Source organism: Muntiacus reevesi, chromosome 8, assembly GCF_963930625.1.
Source record: "Muntiacus reevesi chromosome 8, mMunRee1.1, whole genome shotgun sequence".
Lineage (NCBI taxonomy): Eukaryota > Metazoa > Chordata > Mammalia > Artiodactyla > Cervidae > Muntiacus > Muntiacus reevesi.
In genome coordinates this window covers 69,814,067-69,826,452 of record NC_089256.1, presented here as the reverse complement: position 1 = coordinate 69,826,452, position 12,386 = coordinate 69,814,067, and the positions used below count along the sequence as shown (strand labels likewise).

The window sequence follows — 12,386 nt, the reverse complement described above, 5'->3', positions numbered from 1 at the left end:
TCTGGGTATCCTGCCTCTCAGAAAGATTCTTTACCGGCTGAACCACCAGGGAAGACTTATCTAATTTAGTAGTTCTCAAATTTTAGTGTATATTTGAGTTGCTTGAGGAGTTAGAAAAATCACAGATTGCTGGCCCCCATGTCAGAATTTCTGACCTGTTGTCTAGGATGGGGTGTGAGAATTTGCATTTCTAAGTTTCTGGATAATGTCAGTGCTCGCGGTTCAGGGACCAATATTTAAGAACTTGTTTATAGAGCGTTATCTTACCACAATGGTTAAGGCTGTGAATGGCTCAGATCTCATCTCGGGCCCATGCTAAAAAACCACTGAGCTAATACACCGATTGGCATACTTACGATGGACCAGATAATAAATATTTTAGGCTTGAGGGCCAGACAGTCCCTGTCGCAACTACTCAGTGCTGCTATTATTATAGCAGGAAAGCAGCCATAGACAATACATAGATGAATGGATGTGGCTGTGTTCCAGTGAAATTTTATTTATGAAAACAAATAGCAGGCTGAATTTAGCTCCTGGCCTATAGTTTGCTGATCCCTGATCTGTTTCATCCACAAGGAACTTGTATCTTTCCCAGCTCATGAATCATCTGTATCCTCTGTACTAGTCAGCAACTACGTGCCCAACTTTGAGCCAGGAGCTGTGGGGGGATATCTAAGACGTATAAATCTGTTTTTCCTACTCTCCTTCAAAAGATTAGAGATCAGTGCGGCATCCATCTGAAAAAAATTAGAAATTAAATGCCTAGGCTAGAATATGTTTCATGATATATGTAAATCTTGGAGAACTATGCAAAAAGAGAAACTATGCAAAAGAGAGCAAAATAAATGTCTTAGAAAGGAAGGTCAGTACAAGAAAAGACATGGAAGGAATACTCAGCGTGTTCTTCCAGCTGTGAGGAGATCTGTGATGTGGAAAGTATTAGAAATGCTCAGAGTCACAGATGCCATTTAATTAACACTTGTTGTACGTACTCCATATATTGCTACAGTGATAGGTCCTGGCGGCACAGCTAACTAAGGCATAGTCCTTGATGTCAAGAATCTCGGATGTGGATCAAGACATTAAAAAATCCAATATTCATATATAATATCTGAAGATTATATGCTTGTTTCATGGTGGATTTTCAATTGATGTTAAACTGAAAATAAAATTTAGGTGATCGACAACAGGGGATTTTTGTTAGTTCTTGATCAGTAGAATCAAGAAGATAACGGTTTTATGAAAAGCCATCCTTCATAATCTCCTAGTAATACGACAGCCTGAAAAAGGGTGATTGTTAATGATATGTTAATCCCAGAGAAAGTTTTCTAAATTAGAAAAGAGTGTGAGTTGTGTTGCTCCTTTGTTTGCTTTTATATACTGTGATTAAGAAAACCCAAAATTAGAGTATTAATATGTTTTCATCAAGCCATAAAAACTAAAGAAAATTTCCAAAGAGTTGTACCATTTTGTCTTTCTGATACAGTGTATATCATTTAAAATACTCTGTGTAGAGGAAAAATTCTCCATTAATAAGTGGGGATTTTTATTTCTGAGATTTTATTCCCCAAATATTGGACATAGGGTCTGGATGGAGTCTGTTATCAAATAAAATGTCTGGTGAGAGCCGATGGTCAGTGTTTGTGTGAGTATTTGAGTGAGAATCGCCAGGCTTCCTTCTTGTTCCAGTATTCTGACTTTAAATAATATTTGAAAGGTCCACAAGGAACTAATTCAGGCAAGTTTCTCTAAGAACGTGAGAAAATCACATCCTGAATAATGCATTTCAATAGATGAAATGAGAGTTCATTTCATTTAGTAAACATAATATTGAATTTGGGGTTAGGAAAAGCAAGGGGGATTGATTGAAGGCATTATTTTAGACAAAATGACATGATTTTCCAGCTGTCTAGCCCATCCTATACAGTTTAATTTTTAATCAAATGCGGGGATGCAGATGGCAGTTTGCCATCTTATCTAGTTAGATGCTGAGAAGGTTAGAAGGAAAAGTCCCATGTGACTTGGAATTCCTGTGATTCGTAGCTTGACTTAAGTCTTTTTGTAAGCATGCCTATACCATTTTTATTATAACTCCTTCATTTTCAATGTTGAGGGATAGTAGAAGCTTACGCTGGTACTAAGACAATGATTATTTCTTGTACAACCATGCCCATAAATAGAATCTTGAGGTCCTTTTAAAAAAAAGTTGAGAATTCAGCAGTGGCCTTCAGTCCTCCCCGCTGGACAACCCTTTTATTCACCACAAATGAGATATTCTGAAATGTCCTGACCTATATGCATAAGTGTGTATGTGTCTATATAGACAATGTATGTCACTAATCTTGACCCAAGAACTTTATTTGATAATAGGGGAGTTTAGAAATCTTATCATTTTTGCATTGAAAAAGTTTTGTTACTCTTATGAAGAAGATTTGAAATTTTTGAGCAAAGAAAAGAGAGTTGGATGAGGCTTCCAAATTGGATGAATCTATGGGATCTACCTTAAGTAATTTTTCCCTGAAAGCAGAAGAAATTTAAGGTAAAAATGCAGAATTATTATTTTATTCTATATTTTGGGAGTTTAGTACTTTATGACACATTGTTTCCTATTACAGAAAGCTTAAGGCAGATGTGAAATTTTCAAAAAAGGGAGAAATAATTAGGAAAGTAAAGAGAAAATGAACTAACCTAATGATGGGGCAAGATCTTTTTTTCCCTAGTCAGAAGTTGATGCAATGCTGCAAGTTGATCTTGGTTGAAGAAAATGATAGCTTATTTTGGAGGAATAATTTTAAAAGGGTGATGAAAACACAGGGTAGCTTTCAGATATCTCAAAACCAAGATGAAAATATAAAATTAAAGAGGGGAAGTAAAAAATAAGTGGTTCTATGATTATGGAATTATTGCTTAATATCACAGTCTATAAATATAAAATGCAGAATAGCCAATTGACATTCGAAGATATAAAATAATAGGGAAAGAGTGCCAATATCCTAAACTACTGCAAAATGTCAATCAATTATTGAGCACCTAGTACATGTGAGGAAATGAGCTCAGCATGTTGCATGTTATTATATACAATGTCTCCAATTCTCACAGTCATCAACTGTTTTTATCCCAAATTTAAATTAATATTTAAGGAATAGCATCAATTACCATGTCACAGAGGTGTTCAACAGAAGAACCAGGTTTTCAGTCCTAGATGTGTTCTTTCTACTATGTATTTCTTCCTTTGGTTAATCTGTTCTTTCAGTAGACATAAGTCACCATGTCCAGTTATATGTCTTCTGCTTTATCTTTTATTGTGTTTAGTAGTGCATGGTGCAAGGTAAGTGTCCTACTTAGGCTAGCTAAATTAAGGTACATATATAAACACTTGAAAATGAGAGAAAGAGAGGAAAATATTTATATGTTTGTGGATATACTTGAAATAAAATACCATGCTTAAAAAAATGTCTATTTGTGCATTATTGACTTCTAAAAAGTATGAAGAATTTCAGGCTACTTACCCTAAAAAGAACTGATAATATGGTTCTGAAAAGCATTAACTAAAGAATAAAATTCAAAAGGCAACTGATAGATTATCTAATACAACTCCCAATTTAAATTGATCATCTTTGTTTTTCTAATTTATGAACAGGAAATGAGTTTTGACTGTTAAGCACCTGGATGAAGAGCCCTCTGTTCAGCTTGTCAGAGTCCTGTGACCTACAAAGACCTCTGGTTGCACTAGGATCGTTTGACTGAAGTAAGATCTAATTGTTTTAATCAGAATATGACTTTTACTCTTGAATCAACTTTTAATAAGATGACTTGGCATACATCTATAATGTGCCAATAGCTGCTAATTTTGAAAAAAAAAGAGAAGAACGTGAGCATCATTGTGTGACAAAATCTTATGTGTTCCAATTTCTATTCATCTTTTATTTCATGGAATTGAGCCCATTTTGGGGAAAGCATTCTCTAAAGACTTTAATTTCTGTGTGGCAATCAAAACTGGTACAATTTCCTTGCCTTTGAGGTATCAATTGATTTTTATACAATTGTAATTTTATTGTAAGTAATCAAATTATTCTCTTTTTTTTTAACTTAAATTGCTTCATTATTTATTTTAAAATCATGACAACAGTGCAGTTTGTATCATGATATGGCATGTTTTTTGCTTTTCTTGTTTATTACAAGTTTATACAGGTCTGATGAACTTGTGGGACATCAGTTTATATATGGCCACACGTAGACTGTGGACTTCCATTTAGGCATTAGAGTATAAAGACACATTTTAAAGACGGTTCATAGTTCTTCCTGGAGAACTCCTATTTTGAGCAGATGATGCTAGTGTATGATTGAAATTCTTTTTTTCCTGTAAAACAATAGCTGCAATCAATGTTCCACTGCTGGTTCAGGCTTATTATGTAAAAAACTTTATATGACATGGATGTTGCAAATGTTCAAAAAACAGCACAGAACCAACAGCTAGGAAATCTGAGGTGATCCAGCATGACCTTCAAGATAGATAAGGAATTGGCATGTACCATTTTAACCTTCTGACTATTCTCTAGGTTCTGAAATGAAGGAGTTAGATTAAACAAGAAAGGTGGCAAATTCTTGAGCCTTGAAAATGACATGTAATATACTAACATGAATTGTATGGAGTGGCTGGGTGTGAGGAGATAGGGAATGGTGTCTGTAGGGGCAGAGAGGCTGTGTCTCTTCTAAAGCTGTTCGGGTTCAAGTATTTTAAAGCTGGACAAACAAGTAATCATGTGGGGTGAGGAAGGGTGAAGCAGAAAGAGGATTGAACTTGACTACTGGATTGAATAAATTCTAAGGTCATTTCTCACTCATATATGTTTGTAAAATTTTGTTGCTATGCGAAACACAATATTGCCTAGCCTCTATTGAGCTCTGTGTCTATTCCTTTTTAAGTAATTAAAAATAAATAAGTGAAATAAAATTGAATAGTTTTTGGTTTGAATTTCCCTTTGAATTATACATTAGTATTGGTGGGAAAGGTGATTTTTGACCATGATAATTAATCAGTTTAATATTTTATTGTGAGGGTTTTTTTTTTTTTCCTTCTTTATTGTCCTGGAATGAGAACTTTGAATCCAGTGCTATAATCCAAGCATAAAACATGTTTTGTAAATTACCAGTTTAGTAGCTCCCCTCTTTATGAGTATTTTCACAGAAAAAGTCATGTGAACAACTAAAGAAGAGAAATGCCACCTGTTTGGGACTAGTTGGATGATTTTTTAACAAGTATTTTAAGGCCCTAGTGTCTTTTGATTCATGTTTTAACTAATATTTTAAAACATATTTTATATGGAAAAATAATCATGGTAGTTTAAATAAGTATACTTTCTAATGTAAATTTCTTGTTTCATTAGTTTTGCTTTACATTTTTTTTCATTTTTACAACCATGTTATATATTTCTCTGATCACATTTTATTGCTTTTAAACCCATATTTTAGTTGATGTAAGTACATTTTATCAGATGCTAATGGTAATTACACTACAAACCCAGTAGAAGAAGGGAAGTGGGCCAAGTCAATATATTCTGGGAGTCTTATGTAGTCTCTGTGGCACAATTCAAATCAGAATATATGTCTACAAGAAAACTGTACTTGTGACTGTGGGGAGCCGTGTGTGTTATCCCAGTGTCAAAGGGAAAATTAGAAGGAACTGGGGTTTTAATGCCTTTAGTTGGGCCCTCTCAACAGCTTCTTCCTTCTTAGTTACTTGCATAGTTTTCAATTTAATGATCATGTGCATTTGTAGAAGTATGAAAGTTACTTCAGGTATGATCATTTTGAGAATGGCTATATTGCATGAGACATGCTAGATCTTTGAGATAATTTTTTCACTTGTTAGTAGAAACTGCTCCTGTGTTAAGATATGTAATTTTGAAATAATATTTTAAAAGGCTTTTGATGCCCTTTGATTGTTGTTATTGTTCGTTACTAAGTCGTGTCTGACTCTGCGACCCCATGAACTGCAGTGTGCTAGACTTCCATGTCCTTCTCCATCTCCCGGAATGTACTCAAACCCATGTCCATTGAGTCAGTGATGCCATCCAACCATTTCATCCTCTGGTGTCCCCTTCTCCTCCTGCCCTCAATCTTTCCCAGCATCAGGGATTTTTCTAATGAGTTGGCTCTTTGCATCAGGTGGCCAACACATTGGAGCTTCAGCTTTAGCATCAGTCCTTCTGATGAGTATGCAGGGTTGATTTCCTTTGGGGTTGACTGGTTTGTGTACCTGATGCACAGTGAGGCCAAACAAGCTGAAACGTCAGAGTTTGGGGCAGAGAGAGGTTTATTGCAGGGCCATACAAGGAGAGCTGGTGGCTTGTGCTCAAAGAACTCCAAACTCCCAGAAGGGTTTCAGCAAAGCATTTTAAAAAGTCCAGTCGGGATGGCGGAGAGTAGGGGGAGCATGTCACAGAGTGTGTGATCAGTTCTTGCACAGTTCTCTGATTGGTTGATGGTGATCAGTCCTTAGATGCCAAATGTCTGTGGGCTACATACTCTTGATGATCAAGTAGTTAATTTCTTTCATTTGGCATTAGCTATCTGAAAAAATTTAGGAAATATGTATGAGACGCTGTTATCTGGGTACTTCAGAGAGGCTATAGCAGAGACATAGGGGAGGGGTCTACCCCTAGAAGAACCCAGAGAATCCTACTCAGCTCCACTTGCATATTAGATGCTATAGTCCAGCCATCTTGTCGTGTAATGTATTTTCTGTCCATTTCTTTGATAACTGAAAGACTTGCATATTAGTGCCCAGACTGATCAGAATTGGTTAGATCTGTTCCTTGACTGGCCCATTACACCTGACATTAACAAAAAGCATTAACTCTTTTTTTTCAAATGTACTTGATGTCCTCTGAAGGCTGTACATATTGTGGAAAATAGAATAACCAAACAAGTGAAAATGTCAGCAGATAAAATATAAAACAACCTACATGAAGGTTTCTGATAATGTTATTTTATTGTCTTGTCTTATAGAGGCATTTTGTAAAAAAAAAAAAAAAAAAAAAGAAAAAAAATTACCAGTGTGAAAATGAGCATTTTTTTTAATACTCTTTCAGGAATAAATTCATGTGTGTTTATTTTCAGTGCTTTAGTAACACAGAGAGTATAAGGACAAAGTAGACATTTAGACAACAAACAATCATTTCTATATTACTTTTCTAGATTTTAGAGAATTGACAGCAGATATGTCTAATTTATTGCTTAGTTTATGATTCTCAACATGAAAATAAAGTAATGCAATTTCTAAATTGAAGTAGTTAATTGGCACCTTTCTTGTATATATCCCTCATCAGTGATTCTGAAACTAAGAACCCTCAGACTTGAATTCCCTACATGATGTGAAAAATGCACTGACATGCATTTACATGAGTTCACCTTTAGCATTTGACATTTGTTAGTCATGGCTTTCAAATGAAGTGTTTAATTAAGATCAAAGTGCCATTGTTTTTAATAACCCAGAAAGAATGGATACAATTTAAATGTTTTTTTTTTTAAAAACATGACAGTGGATTTAAGAATACTGTAGTGCTGTGTGAACACTGCAGTTTGAAAAATTTTATGAAATATTCTTATTATCAAAATCTAATTTAAGGTTTAATGATGCAGTAAAGTTGAGATGTTCACAAAGAAACCAGAATAATAACAATAAAAATTTAGCCATAGTTGAGTACAATCTAACCAAAATTTTCTGGTCAATTAGATTTGATTGGGTTGAACAGTGACAAAGTACAAAAGTAATTAGAAATCAGGTATTAGTGACTTGCTGGATTCTGGAGTCTGTTAAAGGCGTTTTATGCTGCCTGACATTTACCACCCCTTCCTGGGTCTCTTTAAACTGAAGCAGATGCAATTATCACAATTTTTATTTTTCTTGAGGTTCTCACTAACCTGTTAATAAATGTGATTTGTTGCAGAATTGATTCTCCATTTTATTTTCCTTAAGAGGCAGCCTCTCCTTAGAGTATAGACTAATAAAAAATAAAATAGGGCAGTTAAATGATCTAACAGTAGCATTTCAATGGAAAAATAAAACATAGCATCACAAATAACCTTCTAACACTCAGGGGCTGTACATTTCTAACTCAATGGACTGAAATAGACTCTTGCTGATATTCTAAGTTCCATGCAAGGGGTAGATAGGGAAGAGCAGTGATGGCAAAAGTCTTGAGGAACTTTTTATAGTGTGTGCATAAGTATTCCCATACCTGCAATGTAATTTCATCTAGACAATGGTTTCTTTAAATTAATCTACTCAGAATGAGACTGACTTTGTTAGGAGAAGACTTATAGTCTATTTCCTTTAAATTACATTTTAATAGTATCATTGAAATAGTCTTTTGTTTTGAGCTATATCATACATTTGAAATATGTAAAATGGGCAAAATAATATAACTAAAATAAATACTTAAATTTCATTGTACCATTCATAGTAGAAATGGTAATTTTTATATTATTAGAATCTGTCCTTGAAGATCAAAATTACATTAACTTTTAAAATATTTTCTTTAAGAGTGTTGTATTTATCTCAGAAGATAATTTTGAAATAATTTTCTATTCTAATGAAATAAAAGAACAGTAATCATATAGGGAATCAAAGGTCAGTCATTAAGAGCTAAGTAATATTTTAAAGGGGAAGATTCCCCAACTCATTAACTTTTGCTTTATACAGATAAATCAATTCTTATTTATCTCCTGCCTGATTTCATATGTTTTTTGTAAAGCTTTTTTACATAAACGTTTTCATATAAATTTCAAAGATATCAACTTGTAACCATATTAATCAGTTTGGCAGCAATTCGTTTAGTGCTTGATACTGAAAATTATCTTAACACACAGTGACTTCATTTCCTTTTATAACTGAAATACATCTGTAACATTTCCTTGCAAATTTGACATATGATCTTTTATTAACTTATGTGGTATGGATTTCATACTTTGTATGAAGTCCTTGAAACATCTTTTTATATTTGAGTTTCCAAGAGAACTCTTTCTAAAATTGATTTTTTTCCAAGCTGAATGTTCATCTTTTAATTAAAAAGTGTTTAATACTGCTGCAAAACTCATTCTCTTGTTTCTTTTACTCTTTCTTATATAAAATATTTCCACCACAGATAACATGTAGTATTTTTAAAAATACTCTTTAAAACTTTTCAGAGACAATTTCATACAAATGTTTATGTCAACCTGTTATATGCCAGACACTTTATTGAATACAAGAGGAGCAAAGTTAATTAAGCTATCCTACTTTCCCTCACAATGTTCACTGTTTAATGGGCATACAAATAATTACAAGATAGTGTGATATTGTAGTGTGAGCATGTAGAAAGCAACACAAAGGTGGGATTGATATCTTTTAGCTCCCAAATACTTCCAGCTCAGATCAATCTCTTTGGCTTAGATCCAAATATTAAAGTGATCAACAGTTTAGAGAGCCATCTTGTCATACCATTCCAGTCCAAAAAAACCAATATAACATAGCATAATATAATGTAACAGAATGATATCCATGTCTATTATTACTTTAACATTAGCATATGAAAAATAGGCATTTATGAAATTATATAGTATTACTTATTATTTACCTTTCTGTTACATAATTGTTAGTAAACAAAATTTCAGTAGAAGAGTCAAAAATGACAATTAGCAGTAATTAACTGGACTAATAAAAATATAGTATATAAGAGCAATATTTTTATAATGTTTCATTCTTACCTCTGATAGAGCAATTTATTTTTTGAACTTTTACTGGATATTTAAATTTTATAAGCTATATTACTGTTAATCTTTAAGATAAATAAATTTGAGCTTATCAATGAAGAATTTAAAAGCAAAGCTACTAAGTAAGCACATATTACCTCATTTAACACAAGATAACACTGGCATGTTTCTTTCTGTCTCATGATACAGGAAGAGATTTGTACTCTTTATCTTTCCTCTAAAAGCAAAGGATACTTTGCTTTTAATAGAATAGTAGCCTTCTAAGACGGTCACCTCCTAATACCTGGAATTTGTGAATATTTTACGTTACAAGACAAAATGAGATTAAAGTAGCAGATAGAATTAAGGTTGTTAATCAACTATCTTTAAGATAGGAAGAATATCCTTGAATGGTCAGGTGGACCCAATGTAGTAATCACAGGACCTTTAAATGTATAAGAGGGAGGCAGAAGAGTTAGTGTCAGAGTGATGTGATATATAGATTCAACCAGATCTTGGTTGCTTTGAAGATATGAGGGAGTCCCAGAAAAAGAATGGAGGTGGCCTCTGGAAGCCTGAAAATGAGGAAAACAGATTCTTCCCTACAGCATTTAGAAAGGTAAAAAAACCACGGTAATAACTTGCTTTTTTGGCCCTGATGCCTTGATTTTAATCCAGTGAGTGTCATTTCAGAATCCTGACCTCCAGAATGGTAAGAAAATAAATTTGTGTTGTTTTATGCCAGTAAGTTAGTGATAATTTGTTATCACAATTATCACAGCAGCAATAGAAAACTAATACAATGGGCAAAGTCTGGGTCTTATTTGGACAAGATACCAGCATTCTTTATCTTCTCTGTTGTTTTACAATATCTTTATAAAAATCAAGAAGGTGATCTAAACTCCATTTTCCAAATCAAAGCATCTAAGAACAAGAGGAAGTAATTTTTTTTTCATTGTTGGTATGATTCAGTTCATCACTCAATATACTGTAAAAAGCATGATTGTTGTTAATGAGGTGTGACAATCAGGTCTGTGCTGCACTAGGCCAGCACATCTATTGTCAAAATTTTCTCCTTTTGTTTGCCTACATGGTTGCAACCTCTGATTCAGGAAATGTATCTTTATTTATATTGATAGAATAATCAGCTGATGGCACTATGTGTCTTTGCTTTTGTGGTGTGATCACAGACTACAGTGTCTATTTTTGACTGAGCACTGCTATTTTGAGGGGAAATTAAAAAAATTTTTTTGCTTTAGAAGTACTTGCTTGCTTAACCTAGGATTTGCAAAATTTAGGCTCTACATGCTTTCACATCCTCTTTTCCACCATGTCCAATGTCAAATCCTTTCTGCCTTTTGTATAGAGTGTTCTATCTTGGTTACTTTACCTTCTAATCAAATTGTATGTGTCTTTCTAGCTATTATTAAAATAATACAGTTGTCTGGATTACCCCAACATTGGCATTATTATAATTTACACATTTCATTATCTGAACTTTTGGTCACAAGAGTTTTGTGGACACAATATTCACAATGCTAAAATTAAATTACCCTTACCGTCAAACAAAGTACATAGACAGTCCACAGGCAAAAGGGAAAGATAACTGTTAATGCTCACACTTACAATACACTTAGGTTTCAAACTGGAGAAGGCAATGGCACCCCACTCCAGTGCTCTTGCCTGGAAAATTCCATGGGCAGAGGAGCCTGGTGGGCTGCAGTCCATGAGGTCACGAAGAGTCAGACACGACTGAGCGACTTCACGTTCACGCATTGGAGAAGGAAATGGCAGCCCACTCCAGTGTTCTTGCCTGGAGAATCCCAGGGATGGCGGAGCCTGGTGGGCTGCCGTTAATGGGGTCGCACAGAGTAGGACACGACTGAAGTGACTTAGCAACAGCAGCAGCAGTAGCAGGTTTCAAACATAAGAAACATCACGCAGAGTCTTACAGTGATGGATAGTTCATTATTATGACCTAAAATCAGAGTTGACAATGTCAGTAGTTGGAAGAAAAATAGTGACAGTAACTACTGAAAGTGAATCATCTATGCCATATCCATTTGAAGCTAAAAAGAGATTACTTTAAGGCTCAATTTTTGAGGGCTGCCATATGGATTATGACTGGAAAAGGTCAGTTTTCATTCCAATCCCAAAGAAAGGCAATGCCAAAGAATGCTCAAACTACCACACAATTGCACTCATCTTACACGCTAGCAAAGTAATGCTCAAAATTCTTCAAGCCAGGCTTCAACAGTATGTGAACTGTGAACTTTCAGATGTTCAAGCTGGATTTAGAAAAGGCAGAGGAATCAGAGATCAAATTGCCAACATGAGTTGGATCATCGAAAAAACAAGAGAGCTCCAGAAAAGCATCTACTTCTGCTTTATTGATCAGGAAAATCCTCTGGAGAAGGAAATGACAATCCACTTCAGTATTCTTGACTGGAGAATTCCATAGACAGAGAGCCTGGTGGGCTACATTTCGTGGGGTTACAAAGAGTTTGACATGACTGAGTGATTAACACACAAATGAAGTCAGGCAAACCTGAATCATTGGTCACTCTAAGACCAGTGAATAGCTTTAGATATAATTAGTATTCAGCATGTCTGAAAATTAGTCTTCTTTGCTATAGCTCAGTTGGTAAAGA

General features: G+C 34.4%; 1 protein-coding gene across 4 annotated transcripts in view; it reads left to right on the top strand.

The window, feature by feature from the left end:
- The window catches only part of NAALADL2 (N-acetylated alpha-linked acidic dipeptidase like 2), a 1,500,734-nt gene that overhangs the window by 309,382 nt on the left and 1,178,966 nt on the right, over positions 1 to 12,386 (top strand). For all 4 annotated transcript variants that reach the window (XM_065942422.1, XM_065942425.1, XM_065942424.1 and 1 more), the window contains one exon: positions 3,641 to 3,748. The gene's annotated coding sequence lies outside the window, so the exon portion shown is untranslated. The remainder of the gene's footprint in view (positions 1 to 3,640; positions 3,749 to 12,386) is intronic.